Source organism: Rhinatrema bivittatum, chromosome 2 (assembly GCF_901001135.1).
Source record: "Rhinatrema bivittatum chromosome 2, aRhiBiv1.1, whole genome shotgun sequence".
In the NCBI taxonomy this organism is placed as follows: Eukaryota; Metazoa; Chordata; class Amphibia; order Gymnophiona; family Rhinatrematidae; genus Rhinatrema; species Rhinatrema bivittatum.
The window spans coordinates 723632251-723647319 of NC_042616.1; the positions used below are offsets into that span (position 1 = coordinate 723632251).

General features: G+C 43.9%; 1 protein-coding gene across 3 annotated transcripts in view; it reads right to left on the bottom strand.

The window, feature by feature from the left end:
- Positions 1-15069, bottom strand: part of NCALD (neurocalcin delta) — a 757024-nt gene that overhangs the window by 605199 nt on the left and 136756 nt on the right. For 2 of the 3 annotated variants that reach the window (XM_029591833.1, XM_029591830.1), the window contains exon 1: positions 1481-1577. The exons of the other annotated variant lie outside the window; for it this stretch is intronic. The gene's annotated coding sequence lies outside the window, so the exon portion shown is untranslated. Of the gene's footprint in view, positions 1-1480; positions 1578-15069 lie in introns of those variants that run through there. 3 annotated transcript variants of the gene reach the window in all.

Genomic DNA, 15069 nt, shown 5'->3' on the forward strand with positions numbered 1-15069 from the left:
GGAGAGTGGGCTGGATCTGCCTGACTGTGAAGAGCTATTGTACAGACTTAATGCTGATTTTAACAATACCTTTTTGAATTATGTTAGGCTGTGTGATAGTTGCTGTGACTGTGTGTGATGTCTCCTGCAAGGTCTATTTAGATGAATTGAGGCTCCCAGAGCATCCAACTAGCTTTTGGGGGAGAGAGAGAGAGAAAGAGAGAGAGAGAAAGAGAGAGAGAGCCTGGCCATAATGTCATCTCCCTAGAAAGGTATTTGTATCCCTATAGGAGGCCCACCTAGTAACTCGAGGTGAGGGTTAGGTATCAGTGTAGGGGGTTAGGGGCCACATTGACATTCAATGTGAGACGTATGAACAGAACAGTGGTCTCTTGTGAACATTTGATGACCCTCGGAGTGAGGAAAAATCACTCCAAGATGAGATTTGGGCAATGTTCTCTCAACCTAGCTTTATCAAATGTGAGGACATTTGAAAAGTTACATCAGGAGAACATTTTTTTTCAGAGGTAAAAAGGAAACCAGTTTTACCCTTCCACAGAAACATACTAAACAAAATTAATATTTTTGGAGATGAAGTAAAAGAAAATTAGTAAAATTCTGCATACTGATTTAGCAGAAGTTGATGATCCTCATGAAGTGGTCCACAACCAGGGTTCCCAGTGAGCAGTGTTCTGTGTAAGCTGTGCACATGTGCATGCACACAGGACATGAAACAAGCACACACAGGAAAACATAGCGAGATTAATATTCAAAGCACATTCAGCACTATTTAGCCAGATAAGCGGGACTTACGTGGCTAAGTAGCGGCAGTTGAATATCCGCCCATGTTCAGCAGTCACCACTTAAGCCATGTAAGTCCCATATACAGCTAAAACGTTAGCCACATAAGTTGGGGGTGGATTGGGGCAGAGAGAGATAGCTATACAATTTATGCGGCTAATTGCCGATATTCGGACTTAGGCGCATAAGTTGTATGGCTAAGCTAGGCATGCCATAGAGCAGGTCTAACTTTAGCTAGTTAGACTTATCTGGCATAACCGTGCCGCTGAATGTACATCGTAACTTAGCCGGATATGTTGTAATAAACTAAGTATCTGATTCACTGGGAGAAAAACCTTAATGAATTTGGCCCTAAGTTACTTAACCGGCCAGTTTTGAATAATGACCCAGCATGAGCTCTGTGTCCACAAAGGACCAGGCTGAGCCAAGACAAGCTTAGCCCACTGCAGCCGTGGACTTGCAGTGCGTTTCTCCAGGAAACACAAGATTATAAAATCACAACCTATAACTTATCATGTGGGGCTTGTTGGCAACCCTATCTACAATCTGCACAGAGAAACCCCCTTTTCCTCTTAGCAGCATTTCTACATAGACAACCAAAACTATGCTGAATTTCAGTGCTTAGTCACAGCTGCAAAGGGCAATTATAAATTAACTATGATGATAAAAATCCCTTTAAAAAAAAAAGAAAATCTTGTACCTCCATGATCTTTCAGTTATCTCCCTGTTCCTTGACTTCCTGCTGGCATCAGAACTTCAACAGTCCTCCACACAGAGCAGTTTCTTCAACAGGAGCACCAAATACTGGAGAAAACGTTGCCAGTGCCAGATAACACAGGGGTTATCCAGCTGCACTTCATATCAAATGTTATTTTTAGTACACTGTACACCCATTGAATGACAATTTCAATATAGCTGACCTTTTGACTGCTTATGTTGAAATACTGCTTGACAATGAGATCATGTTCTTTTTTTAAGTGTTATAGGACATAGAGTTTTGAGATGTTCCTTTATGGAATTGCCCAAGAAAATAAAAGGATAATAATGTCAAAACAAGTGCCACCTGTTACGCCCATTGGTCGCAGATGACTGCGAGATCTCACACTCACCTCTTTTTTCCCTGCACCGTCAATCCTAGGAAGAATGGCGGCTTCCGCCAACCACCCCTGACCTCCCCAGCATCCCTGGGATGGCATGGGTGCTGCCGACTGCCATCTTGTCTCTGGAATCACCTAAGGCGCGCGCCCGCAAGGGCCTCTTTTGTACACGTCATGGTGGGAAACTCGGGGGCGTCCCCTCCGGATGATGCCACCTCGCTGCTGTACTTAAGCTGACCGGCCCATTGCTTCAACGAGTTAGCAAGGAGTTCCCGCGTTGCTGAATCCGCTCCATTCTTGGACTTCAGTTCCAGATTTCTCTCTTGCCGTGTGGACGCTCTGGGTACCCGCTCCTCGGGGGCCCTTCCGTGTTCCTGGCTCTCCGCTCCTCGGAGGGCCTTTCTGCCTTGGATGTCTACCTGACTCGCTCTCGGGACACTCTCCTGGAACTACCACTTGTGAGTACCTTACTACAGACTTCAACAATACTAGCTTTACTGAAGCTTTTCTGCGGTGTACCCCATGCCTCGGGCCACTACCGTTCCCTCTTCAGTAGAAGTTGTTCCAGTATACCCTGTGTTGCAGGGTATTGCCGTTCCAGCTACGAGATCTACTTCCGGGTTCCTGCACCACAGACTATCTCATTATCATCATCTTCAGTACAGACATCCTTGCGTACCCGGCTCTGAGGGCCACTACCAGATCTGCACTTCTGAGGTAATCTCTACTCGTCTGAAGGGACTTCCTGGCATACCCCGCTCTGCGGGCCACTACCGGATCTTCACATCAGTGGTATCACCCTGGGTATACCCCATAGCTCAGAACTGTACTTATTTGCATCTCCCGCTCTGCGGGCTCTGCTTTCCTTCCTTCATAACAAAGTCTCTATCTTACAGCTGTGTCTCAGCAGCGGTGAGGCTCACAGGGCTCCTCCCTGTGGGCGGAGACATCTCTCATCTCGGCCCAGGGTTCACAACCTTACAAAAACATAACACCATCCACTTGTTCAGTTTGGGTGAAACAAGAGTGAAGAATGTAGTGATCTTCCATTTATTCAAGCCTTCCAGCCAAGCCTTTCACATCCACATTTCTCAAAATAAAAAGAAAGATAACTTTAAAAACAGTTTGCACAGATCTACTTTACATATGATTTTCAGTGCACTTTTCAGATTTTTCTAATCTTCAGCCATGTCCCTCCTTCTGTACTATGAAATGATAGTTCCTATTGGTTAAACAGCAAACATAAGAACGTAGGCTTAGGGAAGCTGCAGATGCTCAAGGCAGAAACATCGCCCAGAGTCATAGGAGTGAGCTGATTCATCACCTTTTCAAAACAAATACACAAAAAAAAAGCATGCAAATCACAGCTGGAACTGACTGGGGAAAAGAAACCTGCACTAAAATATAAAATGAAAACCCAATGGAAAGAAATATGGTAAACTTCTTCAGGAACCATGGGGAGACAGAAGAATGAGTCACACCACCAACGATACTTGATACTTCTCTAGGACACACTGTTTTAAAAGCATCTCCAGAAAATAGAGCACAAAATATCCATTCAGCTCTAATTAAAAAAGAAGCTCTACAGTGTCGGCTTTATTCAAGGAAGAAGAGTGGATGTTATTTATCATTCTGTGTGGAACTGACCTCCTTTACTCTCCAACTACAGTTAAAAAAAACCCAAACTGACAAGAATTAGATTAGCATCAAAGAAAAACAACAGGCCCCCATACAGACCTGCTTCAAAGCTTTATCAGATCTGTAATTGCGTGCTCAAAATGAGTTAGATAGCTGCTCATTCTCCACAGAGCCGAGGTAAATGGACCTTGAGTTCATAGATAATGCACCCAAGGTCTGTAATGAACTCAAGTAAGGTTTTCTGGCAAGATACACTTTTTTTTTTTCAATTTGGGAAAAAATAATGTACAGCCATTTCTGCAGCCCCGATCTCAGCATCATGTGATGCCTAATTTCTTTGTCAACAGCAATAATTGCTGTGAGTGCTGGTAAAAAAAAAAGAGCTGAAGGGTTAGAAAAGGCCTAATCCATCCACTGCTTCATTTGAGACGCTCATTAAATGTAAAAAACTAAAATCCCTCTGGCAAAGCATACACTTAGCATATTATTTTCTGCTGCTGTTTTCTTTCCTGGACAAAATCTAAACTAATTGAGGAATTTCATCATCTGCTTCCTGCTTACATAAGAGTTCATTGGTGTGCTACAGGTAGCCATTAACAGACTCAGACATTGTTATCATAAAACAAAAAGTCGATAAAGATAAAACTGGAATAATTTGTTAGTCTTAATAGCTTACTCTGTTGTATTTATTTAGAATTAAAAGGTAATAAATGTGTTGCCATTTTCAGATCAGTAGGCATCATTAATTATGAAAGGTTGTGCTGAATATAATTACAAATAAATAGTTTTCTTTAGCAGGAAATTAGAAACTAAAGGACACATCTCTGCATTATTATCCTGAAGAGTACTTCTAGATCCCAGCATCATTTTTCAAAATGTGTTGTTACGTTCATGTTTTTCTTGTGGCCACAAAAGCAGGAGACTGAAACCTTGCTCTGAGTCCAGTTTGGAAAAATAGGATTTCCTCTCTTCTAAGACCATGACTAACCCATCACATTAACTATTTTTTCTAGTGCCACTGCTGTACCTAAAGCAGTTAAAACTGTAAATGAGTTTGACAACGAGAGGAACCCTACGCCGCCCATATTGTCAGCCAAAGAGTAATAATATATGACACAAGGTTGACTGGGCAGCATATAATTGCATTTCTCCTAATTAGGCAAACTGCAATACTACTGTCAGCAGAAAAAAGGACTGCAACTTGTGAATTCAGGAACTCAGCTATATATCACATTCAAACATCATTTTTGAAGACATTCATGCAGAAGTAAAATAGAGACTGCACAAATAGGTTTGTATCTATCCTTTATTTCAGCAATTCTCAATCGGTGTGTCGCCAAGCTCCGGCGGGTGTGTCATGTCTCCCGGTGTCCCACTGCCCCGTTGTACTTTCCTTCTCCCTTTTTCTAGCCCCCCGGGCCAATTGGAAGCCTCCTTTCTTCCTACCCCCACTGCCCAATGGGAAGCCTCCTTCATTCTGCCTGCCCCCGTGCAGGCCAATCGGAAGCCTCCTCCCTTCTACCTGCCAGTGGGAGTAGGAAGAAGGAAGGAAGCCTTTGATTGGCCGGTGAGGCAGGCATTGCATAGCCCAGGGGTGGGGTGGGAGGAATGGTAGTGTTGAACTCCGACGAAGCAAGGCCGCCACAGGTGTTCATCCCTGTGGCGGTAAAGAGAAAACCCTACCCTGACCGAGGCCGCCACGGAAGCCCATCCCCGTGACGGCGAAGAGGAAACCTGACCATGACCAAGGCCACCACAGGAGCTCATCCCAGTGGCGGTGAAAAAAGAAGGACCATTGGAGTAAAGCCACGGCGGAACTGGAGAACATCCCTGCAGTGAAAGAAGAAGAGGTTTTTGGTGAGAGTTTGTGGGTGTGGGTGTGAATAAGTGCCTGGGTGAGAGCTTTTATCTGAGGGTGTGAATGGGTGCCTGGGTGAGAGATTGTGTGTCTGTGTGTGTGTGAATAGGTGCCTAGGTGAGAGTTTGTGTCTGAGGGTGTGAATGGGTACCTAGGTGAGAGATGGTGTCTGTGGGTGTGAATGGGCGTCTAAGTGAGAGCTTGTGGGTGTGAATGGGTGCCTGGGTGAGAGCTTGTGTCTGTGGGTATGAATGGGTGCCTGGGTAAGAGCTTGTGTGTGTGGGTGTGAATGGGTGCCTAAGTGTGAGTTGTGTCTGTGGGTGTGAATGGGTGCCTGGGTGAGAGCTTGTGTCTGTGGGTATGAATGGGTGCCTGGGTGAGAGCTTGTGTGTGTGGGTGTGAATGGGTGCCTAAGTGAGAGCTTGTGTCTGTGGGTGTGAATGGGTGCCTGGGTGAGAGCTTGTGTCTGTGGGTGTGAATGGGTGCTTGGGTGAGAGCTTGTGTGTGTGTGGGTGTGAATGGAAGCCTGGCTGAGAGCTTGTGGGTGTGAATCGGTGCCTGAGTGAGAGCTGGTGTGAATGGGTGCGAGAGCATTTGTGTGTGATTGAGAGAGAGACTGGTCAGGAAGATGATTAGTGTGAGAGAGGTCGAGACTGGTCAAGGGGTCTAATTGGAGGTGTGTGTGTGAGTGACTGGTTGTGGGCGCTAAGGAAGAGGACTGTGAGGACAGAGCTTCAGCAGCCCTTGCTGCTTCTGTTGAATGCTATTGGCCTGGAAGGGAAAGGAGTAGGAGAGTTGCTAGAGAGGGTAAGTAAAGGTAGCTTTTTAAATTTCTTTTTCTTGATTGACTGCCATTTTAATTATTGGGTATTATGCGATGTCTGCTGTTTTGTTGGATATTATTCTGTTCAGCAGCTGTTTTGTAACATTTTTAGTATAGCTTTACAATTATTTCTGTGTGGGGCTCTATAGCAGCTTGGCTTATTCTGTTTTCCCAATAGTAAATGTATTAGTGTTTAGGACCTGGTTTAATAGTTGTATTTCTTAGATAGGGTTGTTACTGTTTGAGTGCGTTCCATAATAGAGGTGTAACTTTGTGCGGGTTAGTTTGTGTGCATTATTGCAAATCCTGAGAGTCTGTTAGGTAGTAGGTACTATATTTCTCTTTCCATTTCTCCAGGTTTGCACTGCATATAGAGTGGCTTTTTTGGTTTTCCATTCCAGTTTCTGTCTCCATATTTATAATTTGTGGTTTTTCTGTACTTGGTGAAGGTCAGTTCTTCCGGGTGTGTGACCGAGGTGAGGTATTTTACTAACATGTAGGCACTTGTATCAATCTTATTTGTTGTGTTTTCTCAATAGGATATGCATTAGTAGTAAATTACTGTCTTTTCATAAGGAAGGCTATTTTGCCTGTTAGTAAAAGGAATTTGTTTTGCTTTTACTGGGATGTCATCAGAACCAGAATAACTTTTTTGTATGGCAAGTTGTACAGGGTAATGCCCTAGATCTGCTCTGCACCCATTGTTGGGGATCGAGGAGGTTCCTGTGGATACAGAGTGCATGTTTACATCTAGCCCCGTGATGGTCACATGTTCAGTGTGCCACGCATGTGAGAACCATCTGTCGGGTGTGTCCCGGCCAAAAAAGGTTGAGAACCACTGCTTTATGTAGTTATGATCAGGGCCCCCAGTTTCCCACAACAGGTGAGGAATTGCCAGATCCCTACACAACTGCAGGAAACCAAGATCTGGGTCAGATGGAGTGGGGACAGGCCAGGCTAGCAAACACCTCATTCTCTTTTCCTCATCCCCTAGTCCTTTCACACAGATCCCCCTCTCTCTCTTCCCTCCCCTCCCCCCCATCCAGATGATCCCACTAGTGATTCCCTCTCTCACATGTGTCACAGATCAGACTGATGGGAGAAGAAGGAAAACTGCAGTGCCTCAGGTTATGTCATCCTCCTCTGCCTTCAGATGCCAGACTCAGGTAAGACATTATAGAGCCAAGTGGCTGAAAAGTGCGAGCTCAGATCAGTGGCAGAGAAGGAGGAAGGAAGTAGCACAAGACACTATTACTCTCCTACTTTGTTACTCTCAGCAGGATCAGTAATGAATGTGGGGGGATATGAGGAGGGAAGGAAGAGACGGGCGATAGAAGGGCTGAGGCAATATGAGAATAAAGATAATGGACTGGTGTGGATGAATGAAAGAGCACATCGGCTGGCAGAATGTAAGAGGGGATCAGCAGATGGGAGAGCAGGCAAGAGTTAGGCTCAGCAGGTGAAAGAAGATCAATTGGGAGGGGCGATTGTAAGAGAGAGAGGGGCAGATAAATCGTAATAATTACTATGCCAACAGATTGTGATGTCACAAATAAATAGCAGAGGAGGATGAATTCCAGGGACACAGGCCCTATTTTCATGTAAATGATTTTGGGAATAAACAGCAAGAGGAGAAATTATGCAAATATCAATGTACCAAAGTAGAAGCCAAGTTGCATATGCTACAAAATCTAAAACTTTTTCAGAGTTTCTCCTCAGTAAAACGAGGTACTAAAACAGAAATGGAGAACTCCACAGTTGAAGGATAATGGGATTTTACATCATACTATTTTTGCAGTGCTTATACTTTAATATTGCACCATTATGTTTGTGCCCATGACCTCATTTTGAAGACATTCAACGCATCCTTCTTTGATGACTGATCTCTTGCCCTCTTCAGAAGGTTGACAGCCTGCTCATGAGCAGTGCAAACAAAAATGATTGCTGTCTGACCCACCTTAAAAATCAAATACAGAAACTGGAGAATGTGAGATTTTTTTATGACCCTCCTCTCCTTGGGTTTTCCCTAGACTCTAGAAAGATTCTGGGGACGAGGGTAGGCACTGTGGATCCCAGTCACACTTGATGTTGCTTTCTTTGGGGTAATGTATGTGTTGATCAGTTATTCAGATACTAGCTTCTATACAGGTTTCTGGTTAGATTTCCTTTAAGGTCCCAGCTCCCAGGATTTCATTCTTGGATCCCTCTTGGATTGTGGGCTAATATGTGATATGTGATTTCTTTTTCACTTGCACTTTTTTACTTTACTCATTGAGAACATTTTCAAAGAGGTTACATGCAGAAATTTAGCACAGATGTACACTCATTTGCTTGTGGAAAAGAGGGGCGGCTTAGCAGTGTTCCAGATGTACATGCGGAAGTTGTATTTTATAAGAGATGTATGTGATTGCGTTAGGCAACATATTCATGCAATTTTACTCCTGCTAATTAGTGCATTTGATATTAGACTCATTTGTTGTCTTCTATTTTTGGGTGGGAGATCTGGTTGAACTCAGGTGAATTCAGGATGAAATACGAGAGTTTCAGTGAACTGGTGGAGGTATCACCAAAACAGGTATTTTTTTATCACATATCACATATACAAGCATATTTTAAAATGTACTTATCTCCACTTATAAATCACAATTTTATGCATACAAGTCATTTTTTTTCACTCATATGTTTATAAAATAGGTAAAGAAAGTCCACATTATCAATGCTTTGCAAATATTCACGCATTTGAAACATAAGCACGCACTTTCAGAGATGAACCACTTGCTTTTTCATAAAACTGTGCAGCATCCCTTTGCAGAGTTAATAAAATAGAAGGATAAACCTCTGCACATCCACTTATGCATGCAAATCCAGTAATGCAAATAGATTTGAAAGTTATCCTCTTTATCTTGTACCTTTAACATGTTTTTTCATCTTTTCCAGTGATAAGTTTATCTTGATCTCAAATTTATAAATTTTACAAAATAAATTCTATTTGAAAAAAAATCAAATGTAGGTCTTGCCAGCACACATACTTATTTTATTAAATATTTTCCTTCAAATGCTTATAATAACAAAGACCAGACCATTCTTAGAATTATCTTCCTATTAGGGTCTGTGAATAATCATGGGGAAGTCAGTTTTCAAACTCCCCCCAGTGCTTGTAGACCTGGGGGTAATCCAATTTTTAAAGAGATACTCCCTGCAGAGTTTCACTTTGAAAGTACCACTGGTGGAAAGTACACAGGTTAGGCAGTGTAGGGATTTCATCATGGAATCCCCATATAATTCACCGGCCTGCTCTTGGCATCGCCCCTTTTTCCCACAAAGGGGGGGGAGAGAGGAGAAATTTGCAAAGGATTCTTTCCACAGAAATCTCTTTGAAAATTACTGCTAAAATGATCATTTTCAAAGTCATTTACCCAGGTAAGAACATAAGAACATAAGAATATGCCATACTGGGTCAGAACAAGGGTCCATCAAGCCCAGCATCCTGTTTCCAACAGTGGCCAATCCAGGCCATAAGAACCTGGCAATTACCCAAAAACTAAGTCTATTTCATGTTACCATTGCTAATGGCAGTGGCTATTCTCTAAGGGGCGGATTTTAAAAGGCGCGCGAATAGCCTACTTTTGTTTGCGCTCCAGGCGCAAACAAAAGTACGCTGGATTTTAGTAGATACGCGCGGAGCCGCGCGTATCCACTAAAATCCTGGATCGGCGCGCGCAAGGCTATAAATTTTGTATAGCCGGCGCGCGCCGAGCCGCGCAGCTTACCCCGTTCCCTCCGAGGCCGCTCCGAAATCGGAGCGGCCTCGGAGGGAACTTTCCTTTGCCCTCCCCTCACCTTCCCCTCCCTTCCCCTACCTAACCCACCCGCCCGGCCCTGTCTAAACCCCCCCCTTACCTTTGTCGGGGGATTTACGCCTCCCAGAGGGAGGCGTAAATCCCCGCGCGCTAGCGGGCCTCCTGCGTGCCGGGCCGCGACCTGGGGGCGGGTACGGAGGGCGCGGCCACGCCCCCGGGCCGTAGCCACGCCCCCGTACCTGCCCCCAAAACGCTGCCGACACGCCCCCGAAACGCCGCTACGACCGGGCCCGCCCCCCGACACGCCCCCCTCCGAGAACCCCGGGACTTACGCGAGTCCCGGGGCTCTGCGCGCGCCGGGAGGCCTATGTAAAATATGCTTCCCGGCGCGCAGGGCCCTGCTCGCGTAAATCCGCCCGGTTTTGGGCGGATTTACGCGAGCAGGGCTCTGAAAATCCGCCCCTAAGTGAACTTAATAGCAGGTAATGGACTTCTCCTCCAAGAACTTATCCAATCCTTTTTTAAACACAGCTATATTAACTGCACTAACCACATCCTCTGGCAACAAATTCCAGAGTTTAATTGTGCGTTGAGTAAAAAAGAACTTTCTCCAATTAGTTTTAAATGTGCCCCATGCTAACTTCATGGAATGCCCCCTAGTCTTTCTACTATCCGAAAGAGTAAATAACCGATTCACATCTACCCGTTCTAGACCTCTCATGATTTTAAACACCTCTATCATATCCCCCCTCAGTCGTCTCATCTCCAAGCTGAAAAGTCCTAACCTCTTTAGTCTTTCCTCATAGGGGAGCTGTTCCATTCCCCTTATCATTTTGGTAGCCCTTCCCTGTACCTTCTCCATCGCAATTATATCTTTTTTGAGATGCGGCGACCAGAATTGTACACAGTATTCAAGGTGCGGTCTCACCATGGAGCGATACAGAGGCATTATGACATTTTCCGTTTTATTCACCATTCCCTTTCTAATAATTCCCAACATTCTGTTTGCTTTTTTGACTGCCGCAGCACACTAAACCGACGATTTTAATGTGTTATCCACTATGACACCTAGATCTCTTTCTTGGGTTGTAGCACCTAATATGGAACCCAACATTGTGTAATTATAGCATGGGTTATTTTTCCCTACATGTATCACCTTGCACTTATCCACATTAAATTTCATCTGCCATTTGGATGCCCAATTTTCCAGTCTCACAAGGTCTTCCTGCAATTTATCACAATCTGCTTGTGATTTAACTACTCTGAACAATTTTGTGTCATCTGCAAATTTGATTATCTCACTCGTCATATTTCTTTCCAGATCATTTATAAATATATTGAAAAGTAAGGGTCCCAATACAGATCCCTGAGGCACTCCACTGTCCACTCCCTTCCACTGAGAAAATTGCCCATTTAATCCTACTCTCTGTTTCCTGTCTTTTAGCCAGTTTGCAATCCACGAAAGGACATCGCAACCTATCCCATGACTTTTTACTTTTCCTAGAAGCCTCTCATGAGGAACTTTGTCAAACGCCTTCTGAAAATCCAAGTTTACTATATCTACCGGTTCACCTTTATCCACATGTTTATTAACTCCTTCATGGGCCTGTCTGAAAATTGCCCTTCTCAAAGCAACTAAAAGTATATATAGGGTTTGCAATGTGCATACTTTTATTCTCATTATGAAAGGGCTTTCCTGGGGGCATGTTTAGACTGGGAGAGTTATGTATGCACATAGAATGGCATTTTCAAATCTGCACACTTACTTTTCTCCCTCCTCCTTCCACCCACAGATAAAGAATGTGACTTTGGTGCCCATGTACAAAAGAAAAACCATGTGCATAATTTTCTGTGAAAATCATCTACCAGGTTCATTGGTATAAAATGACCCAAGGTCTTTGCACATGGGTGAGTTACCAAAAATTGTTCCCTCTAGGTGTATTTAGTCCAAATAAATAACTAAATATAATTGTGCTGCTTTTGCTGTAATCATGAAGTGCATATCAAAAACTTGTCTGCTAACAGAGAAGAAAAGAAAAGGACATTTTCATTTCTTTTTCAGTGATCTGGGTTCCTCTAAGTTCAGAAATTTCGGATTCAGCATACAAAACCAAACTGGGGCGCTGTGGAAGTTATTATCCAGATCAGGCAGCAGAACTAGTAGCCGTATCTTCCAACCAAAAGGGGGACGCTGTGCTGGCTTCAGAAAGCACACTGGGATCTCATTTGGATGAAATGTGCTACATAAATCTGAATCATCATTATTATTATTGTCCATACTACCACCAAACCAAATTACTTAAAATGACTCTCAATAAAACTGAACTCCAATAGTCTCCCCGGGAAACTGCAGTCTGAACAGGTCTTGACCCTAATTCTTCCTGAAAACTGTTTCAATAACCTTGCAGTTTAGAAATCAATTGATTTAGTAACATATAAGCCAGCTTAGCTGACATGTGGATGGTGCTTTCAACATCAAAACTGATATAAAAAAAAAAAAAAAGGGAAACAGAGCCCATTTTTCTTTTATCAAAGCAGTCCATGATATATTTGAAAAGACCTAGAAACCTTTACCAAACCTTCAGACTACTATAAGGCTTGGGAGTCCAGAAACATGAGAAAAGCATCACTATCCCAATTTGTAGACCTTAAGAGACCAGAAAATCAATTTTCATTTTGAACAGTTTTCTTTCATCCTGGAAATTGGATCATTATACTTTATTCCCTCTTGCAAGGATCCAATCAAAATAGATCTACTGAGAACTGAAGTTATCTATACCATTAATGGGAAAAATCAAGAAAGTATTTCACAGACAAACTTGCCCGGATATATATATTTTTTTTAATTTGCTGTACTGTAATTGTCATTCACTGAAAATCTGACTAGTCCAATACAAAACATGTGTGATATCTCTTTTGGGAAGAAGAAAAATGCAGCCCAGTTGCTACAATTTATTTTTATGGTCTGATTCATGCCACCAAGCTACACACAAACATTTGCACCTGGAAACCAGCTTTTACTGATGGTTCTTGTTCAGTTCATGCAGTCGGTAGTTCTGGTGTTTATGATCTATAAACGTCTTTATTAAAATGAGCTGTTTACTTATTGACTATTTGATTTATATTAGTGATTCAGTTGTTTTATACAGTATACACTACAGTCTTGCATTTCAGAAATGTTGGAGAGCTTGGTCCCAAATCATCAGTCCTTAACCTCTAACTGGATGACATTTATCATGACTTGCATTGGCAATGGAATTTTGTATTATATGTCAGCATGCAAACGTAAACTGCAGGTTGCATCCTTACGAGCTGATGATGTCACTTCTGCCTATACATAAACACATAAGGTGAAGCTGCTGGGAGAGTGTGTCCATTGGGGCCAAGAGCAGCTTAGGCATTAATCTGTCTGTAAGTCCAGGGCTGAGCAAGGAGGTACGTGCTGTTGGCATATACTAGGCCTGTGATGCATTCACAATATGACAGAAGACAGGCCTGGCGCCACTAGGTGTACAAACTGTGCAATTGCACAGGACGGCACACCTGGTGTGACCTGATCCCACCGGTGGCAAAAGAAGGAGGCCCATGATGTCACCGGTGGACCCAATCCCACTGGCAGCAGAAGCAGGAGGCCACAGCAGAGGAAGACCATCCTTTAGCTCCTCCTCCGGTGCTGGCCCCACGGTATTGAACACTCGCGGTACTATAACTTCCTGTATTCTCGCGAGATGAGAATACAGGAAGTGCTAGCACTGCGAGTGTTTAATTACCATGGTGCCAGCACAGGAAAAGGAGCTGCAGAATGGCTTTTCTCCACAAAGAAGGAACAGGCTAGCAGCAGCAGCAGAGGAGGAATGACTCATGGACCCTGACTGCCTGGTTGGTATGTGTGTGTGTGTATATGAATGGGAAGTTGCCTGTAATGGGGGTGTGTGTGTGTGTGTGTGTGTGTGTGTGTGTGTGTGTGTGTGTGTGTGAGATGCTGCCTGGGATATGTGTGTGTGTGTGTGTGTGTGTGTGTGTGAATGGGAGGCTGCCTGGGATGGGGGTGTATGTGTGTGTGTGTGTGTGTGTGTGTGTGTGTGTGTGTATGAGAGGCTGCCTGGGATATGTGTGTTTGTGTATGGGAGGCTGCCTGGAATGGGAGTGTGTGTGTGTGTGTGTGTGTATGAGAGGCTGCCTGGGATATGTGTGTGTGTGTGTGTGTTTGTGTATGGGAGGCTGCCTGGGATATGTGTGTGTGTGTGTTTGTGTATGGGAGGCTGCCTGGAATGGGTGTGTGTGTGTGTGTGTGTGTGTGTGTGTGTTTGTGTATGGGAGGCTGCCTGGAATGTGTGTGTGTGTGTGTGTTTGTGTATGAGAGGCTGCCTGGGATATGTGTGTGTGTGTGTTTGTGTATGAGAGGCTGCCTGGGATGTGTGTGTGTGTGTGTGTGTGTGTGAATGGGAGGCTGCCTGGAATGGGAGTGTGTGTGTGTGTGTGTGTGTGTGTGTGTGTGTGTGTGTGCGTGTATGAGAGGCTGCCTGGGATATATATGTGTGTGTGTATGGGAGGCTGCCTAGGATGGGTGTATGTGTGTGTGTGTGTGTGTGTGTGAGGCTGCCTTGAATGGGAGTGTTTGTGTGTGTGTGTGTGTGTGTTTATGGGAGGCTGCCTGGAATGGGAGTGTGTGTGTGTGTATATATATGAGAGGCTGCCTGGAATGGGAGTGTGTGTGTGTATGAGAGGCTGCCTGGGATATGTGTGTGTGTGTGTATTTATTTATTTATTTAAATACTTTTGATATACCGATACTCAAGACAAGCGTCTTATTGTACCGGTTTACATTGAAACTCGGGGTAACCAATTAACTAGGAAGATAAAGTTACAGTGAACAGGGGGTTTACAGTGTGGGAGAGAACAGATCAAAGGCATATGATTAACATAATTAGTTAAAAACGTAACTAAGAGTAGTATAACAAAGTAGTATACGTGTATGGGAGGCTGCCTAGGATGGGTGATTGTGTGTGTGTGTGTGTGTGTGTGTGTGTGTATGGGAGGCTGCCTGGAATGGGAGTGTATGGGTGTGTGTGT